Source organism: Trachurus japonicus, unplaced genomic scaffold (genome assembly GCF_045865225.1).
Source record: "Trachurus japonicus isolate A0001 unplaced genomic scaffold, Traja_1.0 AP031211.1".
Classification (NCBI taxonomy): Eukaryota; Metazoa; Chordata; class Actinopteri; order Carangiformes; family Carangidae; genus Trachurus; species Trachurus japonicus.
In genome coordinates, this window is record NW_028221344.1 from 20,939 (window position 1) to 23,704 (window position 2,766).

At 39.5% G+C, this 2,766-nt stretch overlaps 1 long non-coding RNA gene across 1 annotated transcript; it reads right to left on the minus strand.

The window, feature by feature from the left end:
• Nucleotides 1–473: 473 nt before the first annotated feature.
• Nucleotides 474–2,766, minus strand: LOC146959520 (uncharacterized). Its single transcript, XR_015035615.1, has 4 exons — nucleotides 2,638–2,766; nucleotides 1,306–1,360; nucleotides 816–900; nucleotides 474–553 (listed from the first exon to the last, which is right to left on the minus strand). It is a non-coding gene; the product is annotated as an uncharacterized LOC146959520 (long non-coding RNA).

The following is a 2,766-nucleotide window of genomic DNA, read 5'->3' on the forward strand; positions in this document are numbered from 1 at the left end:
AGCGAGGATCCTCTGACAGCTGCAGGTGAGCTACACGTCAGCTGGCTGCAGAGGAGTGCTGTTCTTTTTTTTTTCCAGCAGCACCATCCTTGGAGGTGATGCACGCTGTCTGTATATTTGTTGGTCTGATCTTCCACCATGGACTGCGCTGCAACGATCACTCTTCTCTGCTCTAACCTCTTTCCTACAGTCTATGGAACTCCATCTGATGAGGTTCAGCATCACATCAGGTTCATAAAGCTCTCCCTTTAGCTCTGTGCTAAAACAAGGGTATAGATAGATATCAAAAGACCCGAACTATCCCTTTAATGAAAAATAAACACACACTTTGATATTAAGAGCACTACCATATTATCCTACAACTTAGCTGACTGTAAAGTAATTACAATGAGTAGATGTTTTAAAGTTTATATAAAATACGAAAGATAACATCTCAACATACTAAACCTAAGTAATACTTACCACACACTCTCAATAGATTCTCCGGGTCCTCATTCAGGTAAACGCAGAGGGTCTTTAGGACGCATTCTCTTCCCAGATCCACGTCATCATCCTACGGCAGAAAAGCAGAGGAGAAGTTGTGTTGTTTGAGTTCATGTCTGTGAAAATTCTCATTTGTCCTGGTAAAAGGCATTTTTGTCTTGAAGACAATCAGTTGTTACACCCCCAACCCAGAGAATATATTTACTTCATCCATTGGTGCAATGATGCCCCCTATTTCTTTTTCATTACTGAGTAATTGTTTAAAAATAATATACATAAATGAAAAAAAAACAATAAACTCAGAAAACAACAACTGATTTAGTAATACTCACCACTACTGCAGAGCCTTTGACACAGCACCCTGAGACATGTCAAATATTGCACAGCAACTGAACACCCTTTACACTGCCACATTCACTAGAGAAAGAAAGACAAATGGAAATTGGTTTAGTTTGTGGTGCCATATTATTTTGTGTTGTAATGAAGACTGATTATTAGACATATCTCTCCAAAATAGTTTCAACAAAAAAAATGAACATTAGAATCTTAAAGGCAATAGGACTTGCAGTAATTATCTTTACTCACAATATTAAAAAAGGAATAATATCATAAAAGAAGGCCAGACAACAAATGTAGCCTACAGGGACATCGATCTGCATCACCTGTTACAACAGAGCTGCGCAAAAGAGAAAAAGTGATCGCCCCCGAGAGCATTGTAATCATATCGGTTAACAAGCGTTGGTTATCATCAGTCAGAAAAAAAATTCAAAATGTGCATCCCGAAAACCAACAAAAGCAATTGAATAGTAGGCTAATACTCACCACTACACAGCAGCACCCAGAGACATGTCAAATATTGGCATAGCTGGAGGATTATCTGCACAGTAAAAATAGAAAAAATGTTGAAAAAAAGTCAAGTATGTGGGTGTGTAGACAACATAAACTCAAGGCAGGACATAGAAGACACAAAATAGCTAACTTTAGTTGACTTAAGCTTAGCAAAAATGACAGCCCTCACTATTTAAAAAAAAAAGTTTAAAAAAAAAGAAAAGCTGTGTGCCCGCCCCTCCTCCCCAGCGAATTAAACATAGCCTATTTATGACCAAAACAATATCTGATTATATTTGATTCATTAAACACAAATTATTGGTCTTTCCTGCTTGATTTACAATTTTATCTTGTTTCTCAGCATATATTAATCATCATAAAGCACTGACAAGCTTAAACATTAATATTGCCAGTGTGCATGGCATGTGTGAGTGTGTTTGTACTGCTGCTGTAACTTGTGAATTTCCCCTTCGTGGGATGAATAAAGGCAGAGGGAGTGCTGTTGTACTGTATATCAGCACGGGTGTGCGGCCTCGTGCCTACGACCGAATCACACCCGTGCTGATATACAGTACAACAGCGCCGTTAGCCGCTCGGCTAGCGAAAAGTCACGGAGAATTACGACATGAGGAGCAAAGAGAGGCTTAAAAAAGTCATTCTAAACTCCGTAACGTTGGAGTTGGTTGCCCTCTTCATAAACATTACGGTGTTTTTTATTTTTTAAATAAAAGCCGAGCGACTAACTAGCCGTTAGCGGCTAACTAGCCGTTAGCGGCTAACTAGCCGGCTAACTAGCCGGTAGCCGCTAACGGCTAGTTAGTTTTAAAGAAAAGAAAATAATTATTTAAAAAAAAAAACACCGTAATGTGTATGAAGAGGGCGACTCGTAATTACTGGGAGTCGGAACACCGGGCATAGCCTACTTAAATCGAGGAAATGGGAGGTCGAGGTCGGAGAAATAGCAGCTAAGTTACATAAGTTACCGCTAGCATAGGCTAACGTTACACAGCATAACAGCTGCGATACATTAAAACAGATAACCATAACGTTACCAAATAACAATGTGTGTTTTTTTTAGTCACACAACCACAACATATTCTCCCGAAATTGCTATCCCATTTTAAAACAAAATAGCTACAGACGTGCATCATCACATCTCAGCTAGAAGCTAACCTAGCCTGTTGCACAAAACTACAAAAGTTCTAACAGTGCTAATATCAAACAACGTCATTACAAGCATTAATATACATGACGATTAAAAACACAAAGGCCAATGTTTAACGTTACTGTGAATGTCGCAATACATCAATAAATCAATAAACTTACTAGAGGCTTCAGCACAACCGTGTCCCAGCAAAGAAAGATGACTCCTCTAGTCTCGGCTCGGTGTGGACTACTGTGTTCGACCGTTACAGTAAAGGCGCGTCCGTGTCCACACGTCCGACACGGGTCCGT